Source organism: Triturus cristatus, chromosome 5_2, assembly GCF_964204655.1.
Source record: "Triturus cristatus chromosome 5_2, aTriCri1.1, whole genome shotgun sequence".
In the NCBI taxonomy this organism is placed as follows: domain Eukaryota; kingdom Metazoa; phylum Chordata; class Amphibia; order Caudata; family Salamandridae; genus Triturus; species Triturus cristatus.
Window position 1 is genome coordinate 576,230,232 of NC_140588.1, and position 13,939 is coordinate 576,244,170.

Genomic DNA, 13,939 nt, shown 5'->3' on the forward strand with positions numbered 1-13,939 from the left:
TAGGAACTTGCAGATGCTTTTTTAAAGCATTTTCCTCTGCCCTCCTCACCCTCCCAGTGCCCTTCCTTAACAGTCCCAATTCACGTCTCAGCTGTTGGGTCTGCTGCTACTCTGCACTTAGCATGGATGCTTCCCAAAGCAATGCAGTGCCACCTACGCAGAGCCCCTGCTTAGAGAAATACACCTCCTATGTCTTATCCCACTGAAGGGAGCAGGAGGAAGTACTTGCTTCCTGGGGAACATGGGCCTGCCACTGGAATTTGTTAACCCGCCTCTTGCGGATTTCTCCCCTTTCTTTGATTTACACCTGCAGGCTCTCCCTTGCCATCGGAGCAGGATCTGCTGATGCAGGCCCGGCTGGATCAAATGTGCAAAGGCTTGTCCCCAGGCCTCGGGAAAAAATTGAGCAGAGATTCCCGCCTCCGCCTCCGCCTCCTCTTGCCTTCCAAACGGGCTTCCAAACGGGCAATGCCCTGACGGGTCCCCCACGCCCCATCCTGCCCATGCCCACACCCCTGTATATGAGGGTGACCCATGTCCCTCACCCTCCATGCTCGAACGGAAGACACGTGTGTCCTGAGGGGAGCGCCAGACAGGCATTTCTCCGGCCAGGCAGACCCCTGCAGCACCCGTTAGGCTCCAAAGCCTGTACATTCCCAAGATGCCACTGGTCACTATGCAAATCAGACAGCCCTGGCCACACACTCTCCGCCGCTGGGCTCTGCTGCTTTCGGTACGTGCAGCTCAGCTTTTTCTTACCCTGAACCAGACTTCCGTTTCAGCAAAAAGGTGGGTTGCAGTGGGTCCGGGATGCCATTTGGAGACAAAGCCTGCGGCCCTGTCAAAGATGACTTCCTGCCGCACACCATGTGGTCAGAAGCCTACGAAAAGAAGCGCACCTCGGAATACAGAATCTCACTTCCTCAAGAGCCTTGCACAAGAGATTTTCCTCCCGCCGAGGAAAGCAACTCAAAGGGAACCTTGCGAAAATCAAATTAGGAGCCAGATTGCGGGATGCTAGGCAAACTGTTTGTCAGAAAAGCAAATTCATTTTGAGAAGCCCTGACCTGCGGGAAGGAAAAGCATTCAAGGGCAGAAGAAGGACTGTTCCCTGACCGGGAATCGAACCTGGGCCGCGGCGGTGAGAGCGCCGAATCCTAACCACTAGACCACCAGGGAACCCACAGCCATACAGCAAAAGTTCCTACACTGCTCTCCTAGTGACAAAGCTCATGGGGGCTGAAAGCATATTTTATTCTACAGCGAATATGAATCAGAACTTGAAAAAACACTCATGATTCCACCAGACTGTTTGTCACTTCCAAGCACAGGCCATCCCCTCCCCCGTGCTACTGAACCGACGAATTCCTGTACAATCGGGATCCCCGGGAAATCACAAGAGGGACACCTAGTGGCCGCTGATAGCTCAAAGACAGCTGGTACACCTTCTCACACCTACCTCGTTATTCAGCTTGCTGGAAGAATACATTGCGAATGACCGATTCAAGAGTGCAAGGGAGAAGAGTGCTCCAAAGTAGATGTATACATCGCAGCCGGGTTTTCCAGCAATTTACCTTTCTGATGAGCTGGTACTGCACTTTACGCCCACATAGAGCACCTGACTGGGTGGGGGACTGCGTGCGCATGAAGGTGGCTGAGGGCAATGGGAGCAAAGCAACCTGGGACACAGGGGACCCAGCCCCTTTCCTCTGCTTTCGTCTATAGGTCGGGGTGCCTTTTTAAGGACCTTCGATTAAAAAAAGCTGAGCTGCGTGGACAAATTACGCACGTCTACGTCTTAGAGGGATCTTCCCTGACCGGGAATCGAACCCGGGCCGCGGCGGTGAAAGCGCCGAATCCTAGCCACTTGACCACCAGGGAGGAGATGCTCTTGTGAGCCTGCCTTGCTCACTTCCTTATTGTGACTAAGCTAACTCCACTGTATAGATTGCCCATAAAGTACGAGTGGGGAAAAGTTAGGTGTCACACAGTGTGTTTGTCATAAGCAATTACCTTTATCCTCCTGCAAAAGCCTTTTTACTCTGCAATCACCTCTTGCTGGACAGCCTGCGCTGGAGCAGCCAGCATGAAAAGGGAGCTGAGTAAGGCAGGGCCTAGGGTCTCACCAGGGTGGCCGAGTGGTTAAGGCGTTGGACTTAAGATCCAATGGACAGTTGTCCGCATGGGTTCGAGCCCCATCCCTGGTATGGGTTTTCAGCGGGTGTGTAGGAACTTGCAGATGCTTTTTTAAAGCATTTTCCTCTGCCCTCCTCACCCTCCCAGTGCCCTTCCTTAACAGTCCCAATTCACGTCTCAGCTGTGGGGTCTGCTGCTACTCTGCACTTAGCATGGATGCTTCCCAAAGCAATGCAGTGCCACCTACGCAGAGCCCCTGCTTAGAGAAATACACCTCCTATGTCTTTTCCCACTGAAGGGAGCAGGAGGAAGTACTTGCTTCCTGGGGAACATGGGCCTGCCACTGGAATTTGTTAACCCGCCTCTTGCGGATTTCTCCCCTTTCTTTGATTTACACCTGCAGGCTCTCCCTTGCCATCGGAGCAGGATCTGCTGATGCAGGCCCGGCTGGATCAAATGTGCAAAGGCTTGTCCCCAGGCCTCGGGAAAAAATTGAGCAGAGATTCCCGCCTCCGCCTCCGCCTCCTCTTGCCTTCCGAACGGGCTTCCAAACGGGCAATGCCCTGACGGGTCCCCCACGCCCCATCCTGCCCATGCCCACACCCCTGTATATGAGGGTGACCCATGTCCCTCACCCTCCATGCTCGAACGGAAGACACGTGTGTCCTGAGGGGAGCGCCAGACAGGCATTTCTCCGGCCAGGCAGACCCCTGCAGCACCCGTTAAGCTCCAAAGCCTGTACATTCCCAAGATGCCACTGGTCACTATGCAAATCAGACAGCCCTGGCCACACCCTCTCCGCCGCTGGGCTCTGCTGCTTTCGGTACGTGCAGCTCAGCTTTCTATTACCCTGAACCAGACTTCCGTTTCAGCAAAAAGGTGGGTTGCAGTGCGTCCGGGATGCCATTTGGAGATAAAGCCTGCGGCCCTGTCAAAGATGACTTCCTGCCGCACACCATGTGGTCAGAAGCCTACGAAAAGAAGCGCACCTCGGAATACAGAATCTCACTTCCTCAAGAGCCTTGCACAAGAGATTTTCCTCCCGCCGAGGAAAGCAACTCAAAGGGAACCTTGCGAAAATCAAATTAGGAGCCAGATTGCGGGATGCTAGGCAAACTGTTTGTCAGAAAAGCAAATTCATTTTGAGAAGCCCTGACCTGCGGGAAGGAAAAGCATTCAAGGGCAGAAGAAGGACTGTTCCCTGACCGGGAATCGAACCCAGGCCGCGGTGGTGAGAGCGCCGAATCCTAACCACTAGACCACCAGGGAACCCACAGCCATACTGCAAAAGTTCCTACACTGCTCTCCTAGTGACAAAGCTCATGGGGGCTGAAAGCATATTTTATTCTACAGCGAATATGAATCAGAACTTGAAAAAACACTCATGATTCCACCAGACTGTTTGTCACTTCCAAGCACAGGCCATCCCCTCCCCCGTGCTACTGAACCGACGAATTCCTGTACAATCGGGATCCCCGGGAAATCACAAGAGGGACACCTAGTGGCCGCTGATAGCTCAAAGACAGCTGGTACACCTTCTCACACCTACCTCGTTATTCAGCTTGCTGGAAGAATACATTGCGAATGACCGATTCAAGAGTGCAAGGGAGAAGAGTGCTCCAAAGTAGATGTATACATCGCAGCCGGGTTTTCCAGCAATTTACCTTTCTGATGAGCTGGTACTGCACTTTACGCCCACATAGAGCACCTGACTGGGTGGGGGACTGCGTGCGCATGAAGGTGGCTGAGGGCAATGGGAGCAAAGCAACCTGGGACACAGGGGACCCAGCCCCTTTCCTCTGCTTTCGTCTATAGGTCGGGGTGCCTTTTTAAGGACCTTCGATTAAAAAAAGCTGAGCTGCGTGGACAAATTACGCACGTCTACGTCTTAGAGAGATCTTCCCTTACCGGGAATCGAACCCGGGCCGCGGCGGTGAAAGCGCCAAATCCTAGCCACTAGACCACCAGGGAGGAGATGCTCTTGTGAGCCTGCCTTGCTCACTTCCTTATTGTGACTAAGCTAACTCCACTGTATAGATTGCCCATAAAGTACGAGTGGGGAAAAGTTAGGTGTCACACAGTGTGTTTGTCATAAGCAATTACCTTTATCCTCCTGCAAAAGCCTTTTTACTCTGCAATCACCTCTTGCTGGACAGCCTGCGCTGGAGCAGCCAGCATGAAAAGGGAGCTGAGTAAGGCAGGGCCTAGGGTCTCACCAGGGTGGCCGAGTGGTTAAGGCGTTGGACTTAAGATCCAATGGACAGTTGTCCGCATGGGTTCGAGCCCCATCCCTGGTATGGGTTTTCAGCGGGTGTGTAGGAACTTGCAGATGCTTTTGTAAAGCATTTTCCTCTGCCCTCCTCACCCTCCCAGTGCCCTTCCTTAACAGTCCCAATTCACGTCTCAGCTGTGGGGTCTGCTGCTACTCTGCACTTAGCATGGATGCTTCCCAAAGCAATGCAGTGCCACCTACGCAGAGCCCCTGCTTAGAGCAATACACCTCCTATGTCTTTTCCCACTGAAGGGAGCAGGAGGAAGTACTTGCTTCCTGGGGAACATGGGCCTGCCACTGGAATTTGTTAACCCGCCTCTTGCGGATTTCTCCCCTTTCTTTGATTTACACCTGCAGGCTCTCCCTTGCCATCGGAGCAGGATCTGCTGATGCAGGCCCGGCTGGATCAAATGTGCAAAGGCTTGTCCCCAGGCCTCGGGAAAAAATTGAGCAGAGATTCCCGCCTCCGCCTCCGCCTCCTCTTGCCTTCCGAACGGGCTTCCAAACGGGCAATGCCCTGACGGGTCCCCCACGCCCCATCCTGCCCATGCCCACACCCCTGTATATGAGGGTGACCCATGTCCCTCACCCTCCATGCTCGAACGGAAGACACGTGTGTCCTGAGGGGAGCGCCAGACAGGCATTTCTCCGGCCAGGCAGACCCCTGCAGCACCCGTTAGGCTCCAAAGCCTGTACATTCCCAAGATGCCACTGGTCACTATGCAAATCAGACAGCCCTGGCCACACCCTCTCCGCCGCTGGGCTCTGCTGCTTTCGGTACGTGCAGCTCAGCTTTTTCTTACCCTGAACCAGACTTCCGTTTCAGCAAAAAGGTGGGTTGCAGTGGGTCCGGGATGCCATTTGGAGACAAAGCCTGCGGCCCTGTCAAAGATGACTTCCTGCCGCACACCATGTGGTCAGAAGCCTACGAAAAGAAGCGCACCTCGGAATACAGAATCTCACTTCCTCAAGAGCCTTGCACAAGAGATTTTCCTCCCGCCGAGGAAAGCAACTCAAAGGGAACCTTGCGAAAATCAAATTAGGAGCCAGATTGCGGGATGCTAGGCAAACTGTTTGTCAGAAAAGCAAATTCATTTTGAGAAGCCCTGACCTGCGGGAAGGAAAAGCATTCAAGGGCAGAAGAAGGACTGTTCCCTGACCGGGAATCGAACCCGGGCCGCGGCGGTGAGAGCGCCGAATCCTAACCACTAGACCACCAGGGAACCCACAGCCATACAGCAAAAGTTCCTACACTGCTCTCCTAGTGACAAAGCTCATGGGGGCTGAAAGCATATTTTATTCTACAGCGAATATGAATCAGAACTTGAAAAAACACTCATGATTCCACCAGACTGTTTGTCACTTCCAAGCACAGGCCATCCCCTCCCCCGTGCTACTGAACCGACGAATTCCTGTACAATCGGGATCCCCGGGAAATCACAAGAGGGACACCTAGTGGCCGCTGATAGCTCAAAGACAGCTGGTACACCTTCTCACACCTACCTCGTTATTCAGCTTGCTGGAAGAATACATTGCGAATGACCGATTCAAGAGTGCAAGGGAGAAGAGTGCTCCAAAGTAGATGTATACATCGCAGCCGGGTTTTCCAGCAATTTACCTTTCTGATGAGCTGGTACTGCACTTTACGCCCACATAGAGCACCTGACTGGGTGGGGGACTGCGTGCGCATGAAGGTGGCTGAGGGCAATGGGAGCAAAGCAACCTGGGACACAGGGGACCCAGCCCCTTTCCTCTGCTTTCGTCTATAGGTCAGGGTGCCTTTTTAAGGACCTTCGATTAAAAAAAGCTGAGCTGCGTGGACAAATTACGCACGTCTACGAGGGATCTTCCCTGACCGGGAATCGAACCCGGGCCGCGGCGGTGAAAGCGCCGAATCCTAGCCACTAGACCACCAGGGAGGAGATGCTCTTGTGAGCCTGCCTTGCTCACTTCCTTATTGTGACTAAGCTAACTCCACTGTATAGATTGCCCATAAAGTACGAGTGGGGAAAAGTTAGGTGTCACACAGTGTGTTTGTCATAAGCAATTACCTTTATCCTCCTGCAAAAGCCTTTTTACTCTGCAATCACCTCTTGCTGGACAGCCTGCGCTGGAGCAGCCAGCATGAAAAGGGAGCTGAGTAAGGCAGGGCCTAGGGTCTCACCAGGGTGGCCGAGTGGTTAAGGCGTTGGACTTAAGATCCAATGGACAGTTGTCCGCATGGGTTCGAGCCCCATCCCTGGTATGGGTTTTCAGCGGGTGTGTAGGAACTTGCAGATGCTTTTTTAAAGCATTTTCCTCTGCCCTCCTCACCCTCCCAGTGCCCTTCCTTAACAGTCCCAATTCACGTCTCAGCTGTTGGGTCTGCTGCTACTCTGCACTTAGCATGGATGCTTCCCAAAGCAATGCAGTGCCACCTACGCAGAGCCCCTGCTTAGAGAAATACACCTCCTATGTCTTTTCCCACTGAAGGGAGCAGGAGGAAGTACTTGCTTCCTGGGGAACATGGGCCTGCCACTGGAATTTGTTAACCCGCCTCTTGCGGATTTCTCCCCTTTCTTTGATTTACACCTGCAGGCTCTCCCTTGCCATCGGAGCAGGATCTGCTGATGCAGGCCCGGCTGGATCAAATGTGCAAAGGCTTGTCCCCAGGCCTCGGGAAAAAATTGAGCAGAGATTCCCGCCTCCGCCTCCGCCTCCTCTTGCCTTCCAAACGGGCTTCCAAACGGGCAATGCCCTGACGGGTCCCCCACGCCCCATCCTGCCCATGCCCACACCCCTGTATATGAGGGTGACCCATGTCCCTCACCCTCCATGCTCGAACGGAAGACACGTGTGTCCTGAGGGGAGCGCCAGACAGGCATTTCTCCGGCCAGGCAGACCCCTGCAGCACCCGTTAGGCTCCAAAGCCTGTACATTCCCAAGATGCCACTGGTCACTATGCAAATCAGACAGCCCTGGCCACACACTCTCCGCCGCTGGGCTCTGCTGCTTTCGGTACGTGCAGCTCAGCTTTTTCTTACCCTGAACCAGACTTCCGTTTCAGCAAAAAGGTGGGTTGCAGTGGGTCCGGGATGCCATTTGGAGACAAAGCCTGCGGCCCTGTCAAAGATGACTTCCTGCCGCACACCATGTGGTCAGAAGCCTACGAAAAGAAGCGCACCTCGGAATACAGAATCTCACTTCCTCAAGAGCCTTGCACAAGAGATTTTCCTCCCGCCGAGGAAAGCAACTCAAAGGGAACCTTGCGAAAATCAAATTAGGAGCCAGATTGCGGGATGCTAGGCAAACTGTTTGTCAGAAAAGCAAATTCATTTTGAGAAGCCCTGACCTGCGGGAAGGAAAAGCATTCAAGGGCAGAAGAAGGACTGTTCCCTGACCGGGAATCGAACCTGGGCCGCGGCGGTGAGAGCGCCGAATCCTAACCACTAGACCACCAGGGAACCCACAGCCATACAGCAAAAGTTCCTACACTGCTCTCCTAGTGACAAAGCTCATGGGGGCTGAAAGCATATTTTATTCTACAGCGAATATGAATCAGAACTTGAAAAAACACTCATGATTCCACCAGACTGTTTGTCACTTCCAAGCACAGGCCATCCCCTCCCCCGTGCTACTGAACCGACGAATTCCTGTACAATCGGGATCCCCGGGAAATCACAAGAGGGACACCTAGTGGCCGCTGATAGCTCAAAGACAGCTGGTACACCTTCTCACACCTACCTCGTTATTCAGCTTGCTGGAAGAATACATTGCGAATGACCGATTCAAGAGTGCAAGGGAGAAGAGTGCTCCAAAGTAGATGTATACATCGCAGCCGGGTTTTCCAGCAATTTACCTTTCTGATGAGCTGGTACTGCACTTTACGCCCACATAGAGCACCTGACTGGGTGGGGGACTGCGTGCGCATGAAGGTGGCTGAGGGCAATGGGAGCAAAGCAACCTGGGACACAGGGGACCCAGCCCCTTTCCTCTGCTTTCGTCTATAGGTCGGGGTGCCTTTTTAAGGACCTTCGATTAAAAAAAGCTGAGCTGCGTGGACAAATTACGCACGTCTACGTCTTAGAGGGATCTTCCCTGACCGGGAATCGAACCCGGGCCGCGGCGGTGAAAGCGCCGAATCCTAGCCACTTGACCACCAGGGAGGAGATGCTCTTGTGAGCCTGCCTTGCTCACTTCCTTATTGTGACTAAGCTAACTCCACTGTATAGATTGCCCATAAAGTACGAGTGGGGAAAAGTTAGGTGTCACACAGTGTGTTTGTCATAAGCAATTACCTTTATCCTCCTGCAAAAGCCTTTTTACTCTGCAATCACCTCTTGCTGGACAGCCTGCGCTGGAGCAGCCAGCATGAAAAGGGAGCTGAGTAAGGCAGGGCCTAGGGTCTCACCAGGGTGGCCGAGTGGTTAAGGCGTTGGACTTAAGATCCAATGGACAGTTGTCCGCATGGGTTCGAGCCCCATCCCTGGTATGGGTTTTCAGCGGGTGTGTAGGAACTTGCAGATGCTTTTTTAAAGCATTTTCCTCTGCCCTCCTCACCCTCCCAGTGCCCTTCCTTAACAGTCCCAATTCACGTCTCAGCTGTGGGGTCTGCTGCTACTCTGCACTTAGCATGGATGCTTCCCAAAGCAATGCAGTGCCACCTACGCAGAGCCCCTGCTTAGAGAAATACACCTCCTATGTCTTTTCCCACTGAAGGGAGCAGGAGGAAGTACTTGCTTCCTGGGGAACATGGGCCTGCCACTGGAATTTGTTAACCCGCCTCTTGCGGATTTCTCCCCTTTCTTTGATTTACACCTGCAGGCTCTCCCTTGCCATCGGAGCAGGATCTGCTGATGCAGGCCCGGCTGGATCAAATGTGCAAAGGCTTGTCCCCAGGCCTCGGGAAAAAATTGAGCAGAGATTCCCGCCTCCGCCTCCGCCTCCTCTTGCCTTCCGAACGGGCTTCCAAACGGGCAATGCCCTGACGGGTCCCCCACGCCCCATCCTGCCCATGCCCACACCCCTGTATATGAGGGTGACCCATGTCCCTCACCCTCCATGCTCGAACGGAAGACACGTGTGTCCTGAGGGGAGCGCCAGACAGGCATTTCTCCGGCCAGGCAGACCCCTGCAGCACCCGTTAAGCTCCAAAGCCTGTACATTCCCAAGATGCCACTGGTCACTATGCAAATCAGACAGCCCTGGCCACACCCTCTCCGCCGCTGGGCTCTGCTGCTTTCGGTACGTGCAGCTCAGCTTTCTATTACCCTGAACCAGACTTCCGTTTCAGCAAAAAGGTGGGTTGCAGTGCGTCCGGGATGCCATTTGGAGATAAAGCCTGCGGCCCTGTCAAAGATGACTTCCTGCCGCACACCATGTGGTCAGAAGCCTACGAAAAGAAGCGCACCTCGGAATACAGAATCTCACTTCCTCAAGAGCCTTGCACAAGAGATTTTCCTCCCGCCGAGGAAAGCAACTCAAAGGGAACCTTGCGAAAATCAAATTAGGAGCCAGATTGCGGGATGCTAGGCAAACTGTTTGTCAGAAAAGCAAATTCATTTTGAGAAGCCCTGACCTGCGGGAAGGAAAAGCATTCAAGGGCAGAAGAAGGACTGTTCCCTGACCGGGAATCGAACCCAGGCCGCGGTGGTGAGAGCGCCGAATCCTAACCACTAGACCACCAGGGAACCCACAGCCATACTGCAAAAGTTCCTACACTGCTCTCCTAGTGACAAAGCTCATGGGGGCTGAAAGCATATTTTATTCTACAGCGAATATGAATCAGAACTTGAAAAAACACTCATGATTCCACCAGACTGTTTGTCACTTCCAAGCACAGGCCATCCCCTCCCCCGTGCTACTGAACCGACGAATTCCTGTACAATCGGGATCCCCGGGAAATCACAAGAGGGACACCTAGTGGCCGCTGATAGCTCAAAGACAGCTGGTACACCTTCTCACACCTACCTCGTTATTCAGCTTGCTGGAAGAATACATTGCGAATGACCGATTCAAGAGTGCAAGGGAGAAGAGTGCTCCAAAGTAGATGTATACATCGCAGCCGGGTTTTCCAGCAATTTACCTTTCTGATGAGCTGGTACTGCACTTTACGCCCACATAGAGCACCTGACTGGGTGGGGGACTGCGTGCGCATGAAGGTGGCTGAGGGCAATGGGAGCAAAGCAACCTGGGACACAGGGGACCCAGCCCCTTTCCTCTGCTTTCGTCTATAGGTCGGGGTGCCTTTTTAAGGACCTTCGATTAAAAAAAGCTGAGCTGCGTGGACAAATTACGCACGTCTACGTCTTAGAGAGATCTTCCCTGACCGGGAATCGAACCCGGGCCGCGGCGGTGAAAGCGCCAAATCCTAGCCACTAGACCACCAGGGAGGAGATGCTCTTGTGAGCCTGCCTTGCTCACTTCCTTATTGTGACTAAGCTAACTCCACTGTATAGATTGCCCATAAAGTACGAGTGGGGAAAAGTTAGGTGTCACACAGTGTGTTTGTCATAAGCAATTACCTTTATCCTCCTGCAAAAGCCTTTTTACTCTGCAATCACCTCTTGCTGGACAGCCTGCGCTGGAGCAGCCAGCATGAAAAGGGAGCTGAGTAAGGCAGGGCCTAGGGTCTCACCAGGGTGGCCGAGTGGTTAAGGCGTTGGACTTAAGATCCAATGGACAGTTGTCCGCATGGGTTCGAGCCCCATCCCTGGTATGGGTTTTCAGCGGGTGTGTAGGAACTTGCAGATGCTTTTGTAAAGCATTTTCCTCTGCCCTCCTCACCCTCCCAGTGCCCTTCCTTAACAGTCCCAATTCACGTCTCAGCTGTGGGGTCTGCTGCTACTCTGCACTTAGCATGGATGCTTCCCAAAGCAATGCAGTGCCACCTACGCAGAGCCCCTGCTTAGAGCAATACACCTCCTATGTCTTTTCCCACTGAAGGGAGCAGGAGGAAGTACTTGCTTCCTGGGGAACATGGGCCTGCCACTGGAATTTGTTAACCCGCCTCTTGCGGATTTCTCCCCTTTCTTTGATTTACACCTGCAGGCTCTCCCTTGCCATCGGAGCAGGATCTGCTGATGCAGGCCCGGCTGGATCAAATGTGCAAAGGCCTGTCCCCAGGCCTCGGGAAAAAATTGAGCAGAGATTCCCACCTCCGCCTCCTCTTGCCTTCCGAACGGGCTTCCAAACGGGCAATGCCCTGACGGGTCCCCCACGCCCCATCCTGCCCATGCCCACACCCCTGTATATGAGGGTGACCCATGTCCCTCACCCTCCATGCTCGAACGGAAGACACGTGTGTCCTGAGGGGAGCGCCAGACAGGCATTTCTCCGGCCAGGCAGACCCCTGCAGCACCCGTTAGGCTCCAAAGCCTGTACATTCCCAAGATGCCACTGGTCACTATGCAAATCAGACAGCCCTGGCCACACCCTCTCCGCCGCTGGGCTCTGCTGCTTTCGGTACGTGCAGCTCAGCTTTTTCTTACCCTGAACCAGACTTCCGTTTCAGCAAAAAGGTGGGTTGCAGTGGGTCCGGGATGCCATTTGGAGACAAAGCCTGCGGCCCTGTCAAAGATGACTTCCTGCCGCACACCATGTGGTCAGAAGCCTACGAAAAGAAGCGCACCTCGGAATACAGAATCTCACTTCCTCAAGAGCCTTGCACAAGAGATTTTCCTCCCGCCGAGGAAAGCAACTCAAAGGGAACCTTGCGAAAATCAAATTAGGAGCCAGATTGCGGGATGCTAGGCAAACTGTTTGTCAGAAAAGCAAATTCATTTTGAGAAGCCCTGACCTGCGGGAAGGAAAAGCATTCAAGGGCAGAAGAAGGACTGTTCCCTGACCGGGAATCGAACCCGGGCCGCGGCGGTGAGAGCGCAGAATCCTAACCACTAGACCACCAGGGAACCCAGAGCCATACAGCAAAAGTTCCTACACTGCTCTCCTAGTGACAAAGCTCATGGGGGCTGAAAGCATATTTTATTCTACAGCGAATATGAATCAGAACTTGAAAAAACACTCATGATTCCACCAGACTGTTTGTCACTTCCAAGCACAGGCCATCCCCTCCCCCGTGCTACTGAACCGACGAATTCCTGTACAATCGGGATCCCCGGGAAATCACAAGAGGGACACCTAGTGGCCGCTGATAGCTCAAAGACAGCTGGTACACCTTCTCACACCTACCTCGTTATTCAGCTTGCTGGAAGAATACATTGCGAATGACCGATTCAAGAGTGCAAGGGAGAAGAGTGCTCCAAAGTAGATGTATACATCGCAGCCGGGTTTTCCAGCAATTTACCTTTCTGATGAGCTGGTACTGCACTTTACGCCCACATAGAGCACCTGACTGGGTGGGGGACTGCGTGCGCATGAAGGTGGCTGAGGGCAATGGGAGCAAAGCAACCTGGGACACAGGGGACCCAGCCCCTTTCCTCTGCTTTCGTCTATAGGTCGGGGTGCCTTTTTAAGGACCTTCGATTAAAAAAAGCTGAGCTGCGTGGACAAATTACGCACGTCTACGTCTTAGAGGGATCTTCCCTGACCAGGAATCGAACCCGGGCCGCGGCGGTGAAAGCGCCGAATCCTAGCCACTAGACCACCAGGGAGGAGATGCTCTTGTGAGCCTGCCTTGCTCACTTCCTTATTGTGACTAAGCTAACTCCACTGTATAGATTGCCCATAAAGTACGAGTGGGGAAAAGTTAGGTGTCACACAGTGTGTTTGTCATAAGCAATTACCTTTATCCTCCTGCAAAAGCCTTTTTACTCTGCAATCACCTCTTGCTGGACAGCCTGCGCTGGAGCAGCCAGCATGAAAAGGGAGCTGAGTAAGGCAGGGCCTAGGGTCTCACCAGGGTGGCCGAGTGGTTAAGGCGTTGGACTTAAGATCCAATGGACAGTTGTCCGCATGGGTTCGAGCCCCATCCCTGGTATGGGTTTTCAGCGGGTGTGTAGGAACTTGCAGATGCTTTTTTAAAGCATTTTCCTCTGCCCTCCTCACCCTCCCAGTGCCCTTCCTTAACAGTCCCAATTCACGTCTCAGCTGTTGGGTCTGCTGCTACTCTGCACTTAGCATGGATGCTTCCCAAAGCAATGCAGTGCCACCTACGCAGAGCCCCTGCTTAGAGAAATACACCTCCTATGTCTTTTCCCACTGAAGGGAGCAGGAGGAAGTACTTGCTTCCTGGGGAACATGGGCCTGCCACTGGAATTTGTTAACCCGCCTCTTGCGGATTTCTCCCCTTTCTTTGATTTACACCTGCAGGCTCTCCCTTGCCATCGGAGCAGGATCTGCTGATGCAGGCCCGGCTGGATCAAATGTGCAAAGGCTTGTCCCCAGGCCTCGGGAAAAAATTGAGCAGAGATTCCCGCCTCCGCCTCCGCCTCCTCTTGCCTTCCAAACGGGCTTCCAAACGGGCAATGCCCTGACGGGTCCCCCACGCCCCATCCTGCCCATGCCCACACCCCTGTATATGAGGGTGACCCATGTCCCTCACCCTCCATGCTCGAACGGAAGACACGTGTGTCCTGAGGGGAGCGCCAGACA

General features: G+C 53.5%; 8 non-coding genes across 8 annotated transcripts; 6 read left to right on the forward strand and 2 right to left on the reverse strand.

Annotated features, from left to right (window-relative positions):
* Positions 1–2,124: 2,124 nt before the first annotated feature.
* Positions 2,125–2,207, forward strand: TRNAL-UAA (transfer RNA leucine (anticodon UAA)). The gene has a single exon. It is a non-coding gene; the product is annotated as a tRNA-Leu (tRNA).
* Positions 2,208–4,350: 2,143 nt separating this feature from the next.
* TRNAL-UAA (transfer RNA leucine (anticodon UAA)) lies at positions 4,351–4,433 on the forward strand. Its single transcript has one exon. It is a non-coding gene; the product is annotated as a tRNA-Leu (tRNA).
* Positions 4,434–5,559: 1,126 nt separating this feature from the next.
* On the reverse strand, positions 5,560–5,631 carry TRNAE-CUC (transfer RNA glutamic acid (anticodon CUC)). The gene has a single exon. It is a non-coding gene; the product is annotated as a tRNA-Glu (tRNA).
* A 624-nt stretch (positions 5,632–6,255) lies between these two features.
* TRNAE-UUC (transfer RNA glutamic acid (anticodon UUC)) lies at positions 6,256–6,327 on the reverse strand. The gene has a single exon. It is a non-coding gene; the product is annotated as a tRNA-Glu (tRNA).
* Positions 6,328–6,570: 243 nt separating this feature from the next.
* Positions 6,571–6,653, forward strand: TRNAL-UAA (transfer RNA leucine (anticodon UAA)). The gene has a single exon. It is a non-coding gene; the product is annotated as a tRNA-Leu (tRNA).
* A 2,143-nt stretch (positions 6,654–8,796) lies between these two features.
* Positions 8,797–8,879, forward strand: TRNAL-UAA (transfer RNA leucine (anticodon UAA)). The gene has a single exon. It is a non-coding gene; the product is annotated as a tRNA-Leu (tRNA).
* Positions 8,880–11,022: 2,143 nt separating this feature from the next.
* On the forward strand, positions 11,023–11,105 carry TRNAL-UAA (transfer RNA leucine (anticodon UAA)). The gene has a single exon. It is a non-coding gene; the product is annotated as a tRNA-Leu (tRNA).
* Positions 11,106–13,242: 2,137 nt separating this feature from the next.
* On the forward strand, positions 13,243–13,325 carry TRNAL-UAA (transfer RNA leucine (anticodon UAA)). The gene has a single exon. It is a non-coding gene; the product is annotated as a tRNA-Leu (tRNA).
* Positions 13,326–13,939: the final 614 nt, after the last annotated feature.